At 43.6% G+C, this 16,717-nt stretch overlaps 2 pseudogenes; one reads left to right on the plus strand and one right to left on the minus strand.

The window, feature by feature from the left end:
- Window positions 1–279: 279 nt before the first annotated feature.
- LOC122913386 lies at window positions 280–1,198 on the plus strand (annotated as a pseudogene).
- Window positions 1,199–8,241: 7,043 nt separating this feature from the next.
- On the minus strand, window positions 8,242–9,366 carry LOC122913387 (annotated as a pseudogene).
- Between the last annotated feature and the right edge of the window lie 7,351 nt (window positions 9,367–16,717).

Consider the following 16,717-nt stretch of genomic DNA (forward strand, 5'->3'; position numbering starts at 1 on the left):
GTGGGGCTTGATCTCACCACCCTGAGATCATGCCTGAGCCAAAATCAAGAGTTGGATGCTTAACTAACTGAGCCACCCAGGAGCTCCTTTTGTTTGCTTTTTAAGGACACATTCTGAATGTCTTCTATGTGGGGAAAAAATGTGGTTAATGAAAAGCCCTACAGGAAACATAAAGATAGTAATACATATATTTTGGATTTACTCCAGATCTTTAATTCCAGTTAAGGCCAATTTCCACTTAAAAAAAAAAAGGATCAATTTCCACTTGATATTGATGTGATGGGCTCTTTCAAATTGGAAATAGGGATTATCTTCCTCATTCAGACAGGAGTTGGGATCCTGGGAAATTCCTTCCTCTTTGGTCTTTACAACTTCCCTTTGTTCACTGGACACAAGTTGAAATCCAAAGACCTAATTCTCAATCAATTGGTCTTAGCCAACTCCTTGGTGCTTTTTTCCAAAGGGATCCCTCGACCGTGGCAGCTTTTGGATGGATATACTTCCTGGATGACATTGGATGTAAAGTTGTCTTTTATGTACACAGAGTGGGCAGAGGAGTTTCCCTTAGCATCACCTGCCTGTTGAGTGGCTACCAGGCTTTTAAGATTCATTCTAGTATCTGCAAGGTGATGGAGCTCAGAGTATCTCCAAAGCGCATTGGCTTCTGCTGTTTCATCTGGTGGATCTTGCATGTCCTGTTAAATATCTATGTTCCATTAAGAATGACTGGGCCACTGAACAGCAAAAACTTAGTTTGAGAAAAACATACGTCTACTGTTCTGGACTACCACAAGATAAATTTATAGGCTCACTAAATGCTACCTTGTTTTCTTTCTTTGACTTTGTGTGCTTGAGCCTCATGGTCTGGGCCAGTGGCTCCATGGTCCTTGTCCTGCTCAGGCACAAGAAGCAAGTCCAGCATATTCATAGCCTCAGCCGTTGCCCCAGACCTTCCCATGAGGACAGAGCCACACGCACCATTCTGATCCTGGCGAGCTCCTTTGTCTGCTGTTACTCTCTCTATTCCATTTTGTCTCTTTGCCTAGTACTTATTTTGAGTCCAGACCAGTGGCTAGTAAACACTGCTGTGTTTGTAACATCATGTTTTCCAACATTCAGCCCATTTGTGCTCATCAGCAGTGATATGCGTGACTCTCAGTTCTGCTTTACCTGCTGGACAAGGAAAAGTTTTCCTTAATCTGATAAAACAGTTGTCTATCTTTTGATCTGTGCAGATAAATCTACTTTTCATTTCACCCTTTGTTAATATATATGTGACTATTTGGTGCTAGTTACAATTCCAGGAAGCTGTGCTATCCAATGATTAGCACCCCACCCTGACACAGCTATAGTGAAGCCAAAATAGATTTATACAATGTGCAATGATTACTTAATATACCATTCCTCAACTAGTTCAAGGTCATTTAGGAGGACATAATGTACGAAAACTACCAGGTTTGCCAACATAAGTAAAATGTCCCCTACAGCTAGCATCAAACAGGGCCTTTTAATAGTTTTAATATGTGTATTTTTTCCTAAACATAGGTGAGTAAGGCTAGATCGATCAGGGAAAATATCTGGATGGCTCATGAGGGAACGCATGTGCAACTTTAATTAACATCGAAACTACGGTATTTGTTGCAGGATACCGTCAATCAGACAAAAATTCTAAGCTTTGTCCTAACAATGGCAAAGATCAGTGAAGGGGCATCACCTTCGCTTTTTAGATGTCATTTAGTACATACATAATTAAATGTGTTTTACTTTAATAAACTTCCATCTGATTCCTAATTTTGATTATTTTGGTTTAATGGTTCTCAAACCCAGAGTTTCCAATCTTCAATTACTGGCTTTTATTTTAAATAAAAGGTAAACTTTCAAGAATGTAGGAAGGATTTTCACTCTATCTCTTCCATTACTATTAGATATAAGAGTTTTTTTCCCCAGTGATTTCTTTTCCTCTATTGTCTTTAAAGATTTCTTTTCCTCCTATTGTCTTTAAAGATTTTAATTTAATCTTTTAATTTTCCTGAATTTCACAACTATTTCATAGTTAATTTTGATAAATCCTAGGACTGAATGCTATGTCTTTGAGAATGTATAACCTTTTATTACTTATTTACACATAGAAAATGATGACATTTATAAGCCTCCTTAAGTCTAATCGATTTTTATGAAAAATTTTGGAAAAATTCATGCACTGTGCAACACTTTTTTGAGCTTAAGTTTACACCATAGTCTTCTGGTGAGGCCTTATCTTTTCCACAACATCCTCTCACACAGGCTCCACTATCCGGTCAGGGTGTGGTTCTCTAAACCATCCTGATTTAAATGCTTTCTAATTACCGACAGAGTCATCAGCTAACTTCTGACCTCTGTAGTCCTAAAGTAATTCCTAGACCAATTAATTCTTGAGTAGTTGATTAGAACACAACTGTATTTAAAACTGAGCCTTAGCCCAATGACACCTAATTCATACAGTTAATGAATGAAGTCACAAAAGATAGAGCAATTTCCTTATCTATGATGCCCCCACCTCTGTCTCAGGCAGACACACCTCACAGTGAGCTTCCTTCCTGACCTGCATGTCTGTCCCTTGACCTTACTGGCCTGCAGGTTCTACAGCAGATTTTGTATTTTCTAAGAGTGGGTCTGAAATTATTTTGTTTCTATGGTTTTACTAACAAGTTATTCATACAACTCAGCTATAAGCTAAATATCCTCATGTCCATCTGAAGACGACAGAACATATTTACAACCTACAAACTCCTGCCATCATTCCATGGTACAACTGGACTCAAACTTATTTGCCAAATTCTAGACCGTGTTCTTAATGGAAATAGTTTGCATCCAAATAACTGTGATAATGCTGTTTTTGAAGTGAAGTGAATCATGTTGGGAAAGTTTTTTCCTTTTGCATTTTATGGGTTGATCTGTACTTCACCTGATTTTCAGCCAAGCAATCACTCTCTGGGTCTGCGAGGAATTCATACTGATACTGATTGATTTTTGTGTTTGTTTCATGCTCTGCCTCTCATGAGAGGTATCTTTAGGAAAAAACCTGCTAGTTAAACCTAATATTAAACATTCTTTTTCTTCCTTTTCCATCTCCATTTTTTTTCTCTTTTCTGCTCTCTGGGCAGGTTATGTGTAATTCATCTCCATTAAATTATTTCATTTTATTGTTTTTTGGAGCTATCACTTAAGGACCACACTTATGTTTATCCAATTTTTCTTTACACTCTTATTGTGAAATATAACATTAGTACAGGGAATTAATATATATTTAGAATTTAACAAATGTTCCTAAAATAGATGCCTCTGTATCTGCCACTGAGGAGAATATGAAGAATGCCAGTAGTGTCCTGCCATGTCAAGTGTCCCATCCCAGACATGGTCTACACCTCCTCCAAGAGTAACTCAACATCTGGATTTTTTTAAAAGATTTTTAAAATTTATTTATCAGAGAGAGAGAGGGAGAAAGCGCGAGCACAGGCAGATAGAATAGCAGGTAGAGGCAGAGGGAGAAGCAGGCTCACCGCTGAGCAAGGAGCCTGACGTGGGACTCGATCCCAGGACGCCGGGATCATGACCTGAGCCGAAGGCAGCTGCTCAACCAACTGAGCCACCCAGGCGTCCCAACATCTGGATTTTTAAGTCAGCGTCTGTTGGATTTTCTTTTTCTTTCTTTCTTTTTTTTTTTTTTAAGATTTTTTGTTTTGTTGTTTGACAGAGAGAGATCACAAGTAGGCAGAGAAGCAGGCAGAGAGAGAGGGGCAAGCAGGTCCCCGCTGAGCAGAGAGCCCAATGCGGGGCTCGATCCCAGGGCACTGGGACCATGACCTGAGCTGAAGGCAGAGGCCCAACCCACTGAGCCACCCAGGTACCCCTCTGTTGGATTTCCTTGATAGTTTTCCTTAACTGTGCATAAATCCTAAAATTATAGTTTGACTCTGTATGCCACTGACATTTATATGAAAGGAGTCATATGCTATGTATTTGTTTGCTCTTACTTCTTTTGTCCACTGAGTGTCAGTACGACTCACCCATGCTGCTCAATGTGTATCATTCATTTTCAGTGCTTCTGAGAGCACCATTTCATAATCTGTCTCTGTTCTACACTGATGGACCTTTGTATGGCCTTCAGGTGTCGGCAATAATGACAACGCAGCTGTAAAAGTTTTTGTTCATGTGTCCTGATGTACATCAGAACGTGTTTCTTTGGAGCAGCAGTTCCCTTCCACACCAAGTGTGGATGACTGGATGTATGTGGATCTCCTTCTAAGCTCTACATGGTCTCTGCTGATCTGTACATGTAGCTCTGCACAAATATCTAATATCAAACTGCTGTCATCTCTAGTTTTATAACAGGTCCTAACCTCTGAAAGAACAGTCCACCTTACCTTTTTTTTCTATCTTCTAATTGTGCTTTATTTTTCTGTGAATTCTGAGTTTTAAATACCTTTTGTCAAGTTCAACAGTAACGTGAATCAGAAAAATTTCACGGTACACTTGCATTCATTAATTGTGAAAGGGAATGAGCTCAAGCTGATTTTGGTTCCTCTATTTCTCTAACTGTACATGTGGCATAACATTATCCTGTCCTTGATTCTCCTTATTACAATGGGTCTAGGTAGCATGTGTTTCCCCATTCTAAACATCCCCCCTTTGTAATTTTCTCCTTTGTGTTGTATTATCTTGATACATGTCTGCTTCTTCTTTAATGTCTTAGATTTTTAGCTTCCCTTTAAAATTTCCATTGGCTTTACCCCCTTTTTGACTCCTTTGAGATTTTCTCCATCTGAGATAAATATATTTTATTTGTTCTGTAAGTAAGCCCTATACCCAACATGGGGCTTGAATTCACGACCCAGAGATCAAGAGCTGCATACTCTACTGAGACAGCCAGGCACCCCTGATTATTTTTAATTTTAGTTATACAGACATTTATTTATCCTTATCTATTGTGTACCTTATGAGACCACTGTATTCAATGTCCAATATTTCCACATTATCACTACTTTCATATTGTACTATATAATTAATATCCTCTTCACTTTGAAAATAACTACTACACTTTAATAGATTAGTCTGTTACAAAAGATATTTCTCCAGTATTACACATAGCCCCCCCTTTTTAAAAGATTTTATTTATTTGACAGACAGATCACAAGTAGGCAGAGAGGCAGGCAGATAGAGAAAAAGGGAAGCACGCTCCCTGCTGAGCAGAAAGCCCTATTTGGGGCTCGATCCCAGGACTCTGGGATCACAACCCCAGCCAAAGGCAGAGGCTTTAACCCACTGAGCCACCCAGACACCCCACACATAGCCCCTTTTACAATGGTTTTGCTTACAGGTAACTTTGAAAGAGAAAGCCAAAAGGCGATCTCTTTACTAGATAATGGAGAAGCTGGAAAGTCATGGTTGCAGAAAGGTGTGGTGTCAAGCCATCAACCGTCTCTCTGCAGCAGCAGCAGCTGCTAGGTTTGGCTTGCCAATCTGCCATAGGCGTGGCTGGTAAGGAAACTGCAAGCCCAAATGGACTGAGAAAGATTTTTCCTTACACAGATGGAATAAGAAAGTCAGCAAACATCGTCATCTCCTGCTATACCTGTCACATAGGACACCACCAAACCAAAGGGGCTAGAATACAGGCAACATGTGCAGTGGGACTAAGTTGCTGAGGAGCCTAGTCAAGTCTGGCTGTGAGTGGTTTTATATCCTCGCAGATGGACCCTATGGAAGGAAGGATTAAGTGGAAGTTCCAAGGTCTCACAGGAACCAGGGATGTAGTGAAACTCTCATATGCCACTGGTAGGAAATATAAAAAGTTAACCACTTCAGATCAGTTTGACAGTTTCTTAAAAAGTTAAAAATTCACCTACCCTATGATTCAGGCATTGCACTCAGAGGTATTAACACAAGAAAAATGAAACATGTATCCATATAAAGATTTATATGTGAATCTTCAAAGAAGTTTTATTTGTAATAGCCAAAACCTGCAAACCCAGGTGTCATGGAACAGATATATGGACAACAAATGGCGGTATATCCATACAACAGAACACTACTCAGCAATGAAAGGAATGCACTTTTTAAATCTCAAGGTAATTACACGGTATATATGAAGCCAGAGAAAAAGAATAAATACTTTAATACTAAAATTCTAGAAAATGTAGTCTACTATAAAGGAAAGTAAATCTAAGTTTGCCTAGAGAGCCAGAGAGGGCAGGGAGAGAGATTAATAAAAATAAGGTAAATATGTGTGGGGGGCGCCTTGGTGGCTCAGTGGCTTAAAACCTCTGCCTTTGGGGTGCCTGGGTTAAAGCCTCTGCCTTCGGCTCAGGTCATGATCTCAGGGTCCTGGGATCGAGCCCTGCATCAGGCTCTCTGCTTAGCAGGGAGCCTGCTTCCTCCTCTCTTTCTCTGCCTGCTTCTCTGCCTACTTGTGATCTCTGTCAAATAAATAAATAAAATCTTAAAAAAAAAACCAAACCTCTGCCTTCGGCTCGGGTCATGATCCCAGGATCCTGGGATCGAGTCGTGCATTGGGCTCTCTGCTTGGCAGGGAGCCTGCTTCCTCCTCCCTCTCTGCCTGCCTCTCTGCCTACTTGTGATCTCTTTCTGTCAAATAAATAACATTTTTTAAAAAGGTAAATATGTGTGGAACTTATATGCTCATTATTGCAACTATGATAGTTTGGTAGATTATATTGCCAAATCTTATCCAACTACACACTTTAAATATGTGCAGTTTACTATATATCATTATATCCCAAAGCTTTAAGCAATGGTTCAAAATAAAAGGATCTCTCCCACTCTTTTTTTTTTTTTTTTAAATTAGGTTTGGCAACCCTCTCATATCTCTACCAACTCTCTCCTGATGCTTTGGGAGGGATGGCAATGATAGCAAATACTGGTGAACAATGGAGGATGTTTCCACCTTAGCCACAAAGGCCGTATGGCTGGATTAAGAAATCTCCCTTCTCTCTATCCTTGTTTTCCTGCATGTGCAATAACAGTCTTAAGGTCAACAGCCCAGAAAGCTACGGGAATCCATAAAATCTTAATTTCTCTGCCAATGACCTCAGCTATTAGGGTTACACAGGCCAGGAGTCACACTCACCCAACACAGCCACAGCCAGTGGAATAGCTGTGGGTGAACTTTTAGAAGAGGGATGTTCAGTCTTGTTGACTTCAGGGCTCCAGCACTCCCTATCAATCCAATGTTTCTCATCAATTGTGATTCCTGTGAGCCCTTTAGTGTTAAAACCAGTATCACTACCCTAATAAATCCTGGGCATCAGGGCACATGGCTCTTCTGAAGGACCTGGGGAAGAGATTCCCCTTAGCCATGTGGTCTTTACATAATATGCACTATAGACCACGGAACCAATCCCAGAAATACAGGGGATTTTCACAAGTAGCTGCTCAATGTGAGCACAACCTGGGCCCACAAAAAAAATCTTGGCTTCCAGGCTGCATATTAGTTGCACAAAGCCAGCAGTCTTTCCTTGGAGGCCTTGGACAGCAAAGTGAACTAAGCCCAAACTGAAGAGTTATTCTCTGCCATCACACTTTGTCTTCTGAGGCGCACCAAAGTTGGGAACTCTCACACAAGCTGTTTACACCTTCGTGATGTTTTCAAAGCAATCTCTCGGTGAATAAAACCCCAAGGATTAAAGGTGGTTTAAACAATAAGGCCTTTATTATTGCACAAATCATAGGCAGACAGTTTATGGGTTGGTGACATGGAGACTGGAAAAAACCCACCACAAGTGTTAAATGAAAACAATGTCCCTGAAGACAAACCTTCTTTGCAAGCCACCAGTAGAACCCAGATTAGGTCTTTTGGGAGAAAACTGGGTCAGGTATACACATTAATTAGAGAGAAGGGAATGACATCACTGTAAGACTCAGGCTGCTCATTATTTTCTCCAGACAGAACAGCAATCTATTTCCCTAAACACTGGGGTAACTGATGCATACCACGGGGGCCTTTCAGGAATTAGAGCTGCCTTATACCATGAAAACTGGCAGTCACGGTTTCAGCAAGGACCCCAAGCCGGTTAGGAAGCACAACATGGTTCCTAGAAGTTTCCCCCATACTTGAAACTTACAGGGAATCTTCCCTGTGTATATTCTGATGTATGAGTTCAACTTCAGGAAGATATCTCCCTCACAAAAGCTCTCCTCCAATGTCATTATATCAAACACGCAGAAAGCCTGCTCCTTGCATGGCTATGGCTTTGCTATGTGAACTTTCTGGTGTCCAGTGAGGTGAGACTTTCGGCTGAAGGCTTTCCCACATTCATTGCACTCATGGGGTCTCTCTCCAGTGTGGACTTTTTCATGTCGGATAAGGTTACACCTTCCGCTAAAGGCTTTCCCACATTCATTGCACTCATAAAGCTGATCTGCACTGTGAACCTTCTGGTGCTGAATCAAAGCAGACCACTGACTGAAGGCTTTCCCACATTTGCTGCACATATACAGCCTTTCCATATGGTGGTGAACTTGTTGGTGTCTAATGAGGTTTAACCTTCGGCTGAAAGCTTTTGCACATTTGTTGCACTCATGAGGACTTTTTCTGATATGAATATTTTGGTGTTGAGCAAACTGGGGGTCACTGAAGAATTCCCCACATTCTCTGAACTTCTGAGGCCTCTCTCCAGTGTGAACCCTTTTGTTTGAATAAGGCCAGAGTTGCGGGTAAAGGATTTCCCACATATCCCACACTCATAAGGTCTTTCTCCAGTGTGAACTCTCTGGTGCTCAATGAGGCCAGAGATTTGGCTAAAAGATTTCCTACATCCCCTGCACTCATAAGGTTTCTCTCCATTGTGAAATCTATGGTGTTTAATGAGGCTGGAGGTGTCATCAAAACATTTTCCACATTAACTGCACTCATAAAGGCCTCACTCCAGTGTGAACTCTCTGATGTTTAATGAGACTGGAGCTTTGGCTAAAGGAATTCCCACATTCACTGCACTCATAAGTCTTTTCTTCAGTGTGAACTCTCATGTACAATAAGGCTGGAGCTCTGGCCAAAGAATTTCCCACATCTGCTGCACTATAAGGCTTTGCCCCAGTGTGAATTCTCTGGTGTTGAATGAAACTGGAAATGTGGGTGAAGAATTTCCCACATTCATTGCATTTATAGGGCCTTTCTCCAGTGTGGACTTTCTGAAGCTGAAAGAGGTTAAACCTTCGGGTGAAGGATTTCCCACATTCCTTGCACTCATAAGGCCTTTCTTCAGTGCGGACACTCAGGCATTGAACAAGAGTGTATTTGTGGCTGAAGGTTTTCTTGAATTCACACCAACTGTAATGGCTCTTCCCACTATGAATAGCTTCCCCACACATGGTGCAACTGTTTGGTTTCTGCCCATTATGAGTGACCTGGTGCTGATGCTCCCCTGAACTGGCGAGGAAGTTCTTGTCAACCTCCCCATAGGTAAAGGACTTCCCTGACACATGTGACCTGCAGCTCTTCACAAACAAAGCCCATTTCTACAGTTTCTCTCCACTGCATTGCTTCCCATGCTGGTGAAGATCTGCAATGAAACTGGTTTCCTACATTTGTAAGATCTCAACTGGGGACATGATCTCTGATGCAGAGCCACACCCAAAATGTCTTTTAAGACCACACAACATATCCCACAGGAGTCTGCCTTCTGGGAATATGGGCCTCCATGGTGAGTCCCGACCTGTGATACTCCTACAGAAGCAGTGGGCTCTGAGGGTGCCTTCCCATCCTCTGCTCCATGCCAGCAACCTGAAAGCAGAGAAATTCTACTGAAGTATACATAGGCAGTAGTGGGAAGGGGGCAATACCATCATAAATGTGGGTCCAACAGACCAATGAATGTGCTGATGGCACCGTTTCCAGGATGAAGGAGCTGGGGTCAGGGTAAAGAAGCTGCTGCTGGGGGGCACCTGGATAATTCAGTTGGTTAAGCTTCTGCCTTAGGCTCAGGTCATGATCTGGGGGTCCTGGGATCAAGCCCAGCGTGGGGCTTCCCACTCAGTGGGGAGTCTGCTTCTCCTTCTGCCCCTCTCCCCGACTTGTGCACTTGCTCTCGCTTTCAAATAAATAAAATCTTTAAAAAAAGCAGCTTCTGCTGTGCAATACTGGGCCTCTACTGGTCAGACAGTGAGGGAGGCCTCTCCAGGTGAAGAAACAAGGATGGGATGTGGCATAGGGAGGGGCAGAAGGATCCTCTGCTAATAGCTTTCAGTAAATCCTTGCTGACAACTGTGCAGAAAGGTGTATCTAAGCTCAGGAAAATCCAAGTGTAAGAGAGCTGGTTTAAGAACTATGTTGAGTAGGGTTGTCGGTTAAGTATCTGACTTTGGCTCAGGTCATGATCACAGGGTCCTGGGATGGAGACCTGATTCAGGTTCCCTGCTCAGTGGGGAGTCTGCTTCTCCCTCTGCCCCTACCCCTGCTCATGCACTCTCTCTCTAATAAATAAATACAATCCTTAAAAAAAAGAACTATGTGAGGATATGTGCACACTTCATGATACAAAATGTATAGGGTAATGTGAGAAAGCACTACAGAAGCAGCAGTAAGGGGAACTTGTGGTGTGTGGAGTCCAGATAGGTGGGAATTAACCAGATTCAGAGCAGAAATGACAATTAGCAAGTGTTAAGAATGGGGAATTAAAAGAAGAAATGAAGTAACCATCGGCCACCAGTGGAATAGGACAGGTTTCTGGTATCATCCGAACACAACCCTGATGAGCTCTCTCCTACTTAACACTTCTCAGGCCCAGGGTTTCTCTGAGCCCACCTTGCTATGGCTGGAGTCATGTTCATCCTGGGAAGCACCAAGGACTCTCCTTCATATCCCCTGGTTTGAGAACTAAATGGGACCTGCATGATGCAAGTTTGAAGGGAAAGGTGAGACAGGTGAGTGACCAGCACTTGCCCAGAGCAACTTAACACATACAGACCATAGGAAAGAAGACTAGTATTACAAAGAAATCCTCAGAGGAGGATCCCGTAAGAACTGCCCATAGTCCACATAAGTACCAACCATATCAGTGACCACAGTTCCTCGAGCAGGCAGGGACAAGAAATGTCATCACCTATAGGAAGGGGAAAAACCAGGCAGAGAGGTGCCGTGGACTTGGACAGAGTCAGACAGACAGCTGAAAGGCAAGCAAGGTGGAAGCCATTAGCGTAACTGCAAGACTACTGACCCTGCATACCTTCCCAGTGAGGCTTTGGGGCAGTACATTCAGCCCAGCCCTAAGGACTGCAACTGACCAGGGAACTGAGGGGAAGGAAGCAATGCCCATGTTTGTGATGGGAGAAAAACAGAGCTATCCCTGGGATAAAAGCAGAAAGGCTTATCCCAGGTCCCTGGGGGAGGGAATGAGGGCCTTACCCAGGGCGGTCACAAGTGCCAAGTTCTCCAGCATCACATCATGGTATAGGCATCTCTGATTCCCATCAGGGAGACCCCATTCCTCCCAGGAGAAGTACACAGCCACGTCTTCAAATGTCACACTGTCCTGACAGAGACAGATGAAACCCCAAAGAGACCCTGTCCCAAGGACCCACAATCCCTTCCCCCACAGAGTTACTCCATTGGCACCACTAGTGGTCTCTCCTCATGGTCCCATTAATCACTGTGTACAACCCTCAGCGACAACAGCAGGACATCCGATAAATGCCAGCTAAACTCTGGGCCTGGCAGACATGGCCCCAACGCTCCTGCTAAGCAATACCCCTGTGGTTCTCCAGACTAAGTGTTCCAGACTCAACCAAACTGGGCTTTCCTTTCAACCTTAAGTCTGCAATACCAGGACCCTGGGGCCATTACTTCACATTCCCTCTCCACATGCACATCACTGTACCTGTGATGCAGACTGTACCTTTTACGTCTCTGGAGCCCACAGGCACACTCACTTCGCCACCACAACTACCCCCTTGCCCCACAGCACAGGTATCTCCCTAGATTCTCCCCATATCACTTAGCACATGGCATCCAGACAGTGCTTGCTTGGCAGACTCAAATGTGTCAGGGACCACCTGTGGCCAAGGAAGTCCCCGCCATTACAAGATGGCGCCTGGCCAGGTGCCAAAACAAACCTCCACATAAACAAGTTGATATCGGCGGCAGCCCATGTGGGGGAGGAAAAGCAGACATTGGATAGACTAATTAGGGGAAGCTTAGCAGCAGGTCTGTGATTGGATGTCTTGAGAATTTCTGTCTTCTATAGGGTGCCCTACTGCATATAAGCAAGTATGGTATGATAATAAAGGAGAAGCAACATTAACAAGATACCAGGCTACGTGTCGTTCTTGCGGGTCGAGAACGATAACTGGTGCCAAAACCCGGGATATATTAAGAAAAATAGAAAAACCTTGCAAGGAAGAAGTCCGCAGGTAAGCGGGATAAAACCACGACAAAGGTGGTGGGAAACTTGTACAAGTCCGCAATAAGAAGTGGGGCAGCCTTAGAGCCAGGATTTAGCCGCGAGTATACGCTAAACAACCATTAGGTTGGGATTCTAATTATGGGATCTGAACTGTCAAAGTCGAGGTTAGAGGGTTCCCTAAAGGACCTTTTAAAGGCCAATGGCACGCCGTTAAAAATGAAAACTGCTAGGACATTCTTGAATACAGTTGAGACCGTGGCGCCTTGGTTTCTGGACGAGGGCTTGCTAAATATCCCCCAATGGGACCATTTAGGCAAGGATTTTAAGAAGAGGGATAAGAACAAACCATTGCCGCCGGGAACGTTAGCTATATGGACTCTAGTTAGAGGGTGCCTGGGAGGATGTAAGCCGAGATGTAACTCAGCTATTCAGGAGGGCGCTGAGGCACTTGAGGAAGTGAAAGAACGCTCATCTCGTGCTACGGAAAGGAGTAGTTCTAGCGAAGGGGAAGAAGAAATGTCGGGGGAGGAGCTAGAGCGGAAGCTCAAATTAAAACTAGGCCCTCCCTGTTCAGCAGTGACCCCTAATGCTCCGCCTCCCTACAATCCCCTGGCAGAGGAGATAACATGTAAATGTCATCCCTCTGCCAATGAGGATTGGAAGACCGCATGGAGGGGGCCAATAGCAGCTCGATGTTCCCAGTTCTAGAGGACCAAAATCATCAACGATATCACCAGCCCTTGGACTTTAAATTAGTTAAACAATTAAAGGAAGCGGTCATGCAGTATGGCCCTCAGGCAGCATTTACTATTTCTCTAGTGGAGTCCATAGCAGGCATGAATTTAATCCCCAAAGATTGGGGGAATTTAGCAAGGGCAGCCCTCTCTGGAGGGCAATATTTGGTCTGGAAGACAGCATGGCAAGAGTATTCCCAGGATGTTGCACGGCGTAATGCCGCGGCAGGCAATCCGCAGTGGAATCTGGATATGCTTATGGGCATGGGGCCATACACTGGTAAACATGACCAACTGCAATACAACCCTGCCGTGTACATGCAGATTGCGGCTGCCGCTACCAAAGCATGGAAGACCCTCCAGGGCAGTGGGGACTTGCAGGGTCAACTATCTAAGGTGATACAAGGACCAAATGAAGGATATGATGATTTTGTTGCAAGATTGATGCAAACAGCTGGGAGAATATTTGGGGATGTTGACACGGCCATGCCTCTAATTAAACAACTGGTCTATGAGCAAGCCAATAAATGGTGTAAAGAGGCCATTAGGCCACGGAAAGCTAAAGATTTAAGCACATACATCAAGGTATGCAGGGATATTAATGACAGTGTTATTCAAGGACAAGTACTTGCTTCAGCCATTACTCAATGCCTTCAGGGCATTCAGCTACCCCAACGTAAGGGCGCTAAAGGAAATTCTGGGGGATGCTACAAATGTGGAGCTCAGGGGCACTTTAAGCGAGAATGTCCTGACAGCAAGGGTCCCCCAACAGCAAAGCAACCTGGCATATGTCCTAGGTGTAGCAAGGGTACACACTGGGCGAATGAATGTCGCTCAGTAAAAGATATTCAAGGTAATCCACTACCCCCAAGGAATTCAAAAAACGGGAAATGGGGACCATCACCCCAGGGCCCTCAAATGTATGGGGTGCTTCAACAGGTAGCCCGCACGCATTACCCGCTGACGAACCAGGACGGGCTACAAAAGGAAGCGCCAGATTGGACATCCACGCCACCACCAGACTCGTACTAACCCCCGAGATGGGAACCCAGGTTGTGGAATCGGATTTTAAGGGCCCACTGCCTGTGAACACTGTAGGCCTATTATTAGGGCGTAGCTCCACAGCCCTTGCCGGATTAATAGTACACCCCGGAGTAATTGATGCTGATTATACAGGAATAGTCAAAATATTAGTGTCTTCCCCTCGTGGCATTACAGTTATCAGTCCAGGTGATAAAATAGCACAACTTATAGTGTTACCAAGCTGTCATAAACTATTCCCCAACACAGAAAAATCCCGTGGACAGAGGGGTTTTGGCTCCACTGGCCCGCCCCTCGCATGTCTGACACTTGGAATGGAGGATAGACCTCTTTATTCTCTGTGGATCAGAAATAAAAAATTTATGGGCCTTCTGGATACTGGGGCTGATCGTAGTATCATTAATGAAGTTGATTGGCCAAAAGATTGGCCCCTACAAAGGGCTGATCAAACCCTTAGAGGCCTAGGGGTTGCCCAAAGTCCTATGTGTAGTGCTGCTACATTACCATGGAAGGATGATGAAGGCCATAGCGGCCTGGTTCAGCCATATGTACTTAAGATCCCTATATCTCTCTGGGGAAGAGACATTCTTGCTCAAATGGACCTAAAATTGACTACTGAAGCCTTTTACAGTGAGAAAGCTCGAAACCTCATGACTAAAGCTGGATATTCAGGTGTTGGAGGATTAGGGAAGAAAAACCAGGGTATTACAAATTCAGTACCCCTAAGTAATTATACCTCTGGGATTGGTGGACCGGGGTTGGGTTTTTCATAGGGGCCACTGAGCCTTTGAAAATTCAATGGCACAATGACAAGCCTGTGTGGGTTTCTCAGTGGCCCCTGCCCAAAGAAAAATACGAAGCAGCCCACACATTAGTGTATGAACAACTTGTCGCAGGACATATAAAGCCTTCCACTTCACCATGGAATACTCCTATCTTTGTCATTAAGAAAAAAATCAGGTAAATGGCGGTTATTGTATGATTTGAGAGCAATCAATGCCCAAATGGTTATCATGGGACCAGTCTAATTAGGGTTACCCTTGGTATCTGCCCTCCCCTCGAGATGGCCTTCAATTGTTATAGATATCAAAGATTGCTTTTTTTTCTATACCATTACACCCCAATGATATCCCCCGATTTGCATTTACCATACCCACTATTAATCATTCTGGTCCCAATCAGTGATTTGAATGGACAGTTCTTCCTCAGGGTATGGCTACCAGCCCCACAATGTGTCAACTTTATGTTGACCAGGCCTTGCAAAAGTTCAAGGAGCTCTATCCTTCCGTTTTGGTATACCACTATATGGATGATACACTACTTTGCCATAAACAGGAAGAACAGCTTGAAAAGGCCCTTGTTTCCCTTTTCAAATGTTTCAAACAGTTTGACTTGAATATAGCCCCAGAAAAAATAAAAAAAAAAAAAACAGTTATCAAGGAATACTTGGGCACCAAGCTTGACAGCACAAAGGTCAAGTCCTTAAAAATCACTTTGCGAACTGATTCATTTAAAGACATTAAATGATTTTCAAAAACTCCTGGGAGATATTAACTGGGTCAGGCCATACCTAAAACTCACTAATCAGGAACTACAGCCCCTGTTCGAGACATTGAAAGGAGACTCTGACTTGAACTCCCCCCGTATTTTATCTGAACAAGCTCGAGAAGCTGTTAAATTGATTCAAAATAGACTTGAGACTGCCCAAGTTGATAGAATTAATTACTCTGAAACCCTGTATTATTGTGTTCTTGCAGTAGAGCATACACCCACTGATGTTTTTTGGCAGGAAGGTCCTATCTCCTGGGTCAATTTAGCTTACTCTCCAGGAAAAGTTCTGCCATGGTATCCCAATGCCATAGCTAAAATCATATTGAAAGGACTAAAACTTAGCATCACTGCATTCGGCAAACAACCTGACGTCATCCTAACTCCCTATACACAAGAGCAGTTTACTTGCTTAGCAGCATGTGACGATGATTGGGCCATTACTATGACTATCTCAACTGCAAAATTTGACAATCATTATCCAGCAAACCCATGGCTGCAATTTAGTCTTACTCACTTATTAATTTATCCAAGGGTTACGCGTCAATCACCTTTGGATAATGCAAAACTCGTTTTTACTGGGACGCCTGGGTGGCTCAGTTGGTTAAGCAGCTGCCTTCGGCTCAGGTCATGATCCCAGCGTCCTGGGATCGAGTCCCACATCGGGCTCCTTGCTTGGCAGGGAGCCTGCTTCTCCCTCTGCCTCTGCCTGCCACTCTGTCTGCCTGTGCTTGCTCTCGCTTCTCTCTCTATGACAAATAAATAAAAAATAAAAAAAATCTTAAAAAACAAAAACAAACAAAAAAATCTCGTTTTTACTGATGGTTCTAAAAATGGGGTGGGCGCTGTGGTTACCCAAGATAACACTTGGACCTTTTTATTTCAAAGCTCCTCCCCTCAAATTACAGAGCTATTTGCAGTCATTAAAGCCTTTCAGTTGTTTCATGATACACCCTTTAACTTGTTATCAGACAGCAAATATGTTGTCCAAGCTGTCTC

Source organism: Neovison vison, chromosome 7 (assembly GCF_020171115.1).
Source record: "Neovison vison isolate M4711 chromosome 7, ASM_NN_V1, whole genome shotgun sequence".
Lineage (NCBI taxonomy): Eukaryota > Metazoa > Chordata > Mammalia > Carnivora > Mustelidae > Neogale > Neogale vison.